Consider the following 391-nt stretch of genomic DNA (forward strand, 5'->3'; position numbering starts at 1 on the left):
GGCCTGTCCGTCCCGCCCAGGTCAGACAGCCCCACGAGCCACGGGTACTCGTTGACCTCGGTGGCTGCCCCGCCCACGATCCTGTTGGCGCTGTTGGGCACGCCGCACCCTGTGGGAGGAACGGGGGAGGAGAGGGGAGAAGTGCCAAGTCCCTCTCGGGAGGTCATGGCATGCTAACGGCTGGACGATGGCGAGGAAGCCGAAAGCTTACTTTACGAGGAGAGTGCAGGCAGAGCACGCTGGGTTTAAGCAAGCATGGAAGTGCGACGTACTTATAATACATTAGGTTTGTTGGCCAAAGTAAGTATGCTGTTCAGAGAAAGTTGTTTTGAATCCTACAACTAATATTCAAATCTGTAGCACTTACTGCAAGGTAAAGTATTGGGGTCTC

The sequence above is a fragment of the Penaeus monodon genome, chromosome 28 (assembly GCF_015228065.2).
Source record: "Penaeus monodon isolate SGIC_2016 chromosome 28, NSTDA_Pmon_1, whole genome shotgun sequence".
NCBI classification, from domain to species: Eukaryota; Metazoa; Arthropoda; class Malacostraca; order Decapoda; family Penaeidae; genus Penaeus; species Penaeus monodon.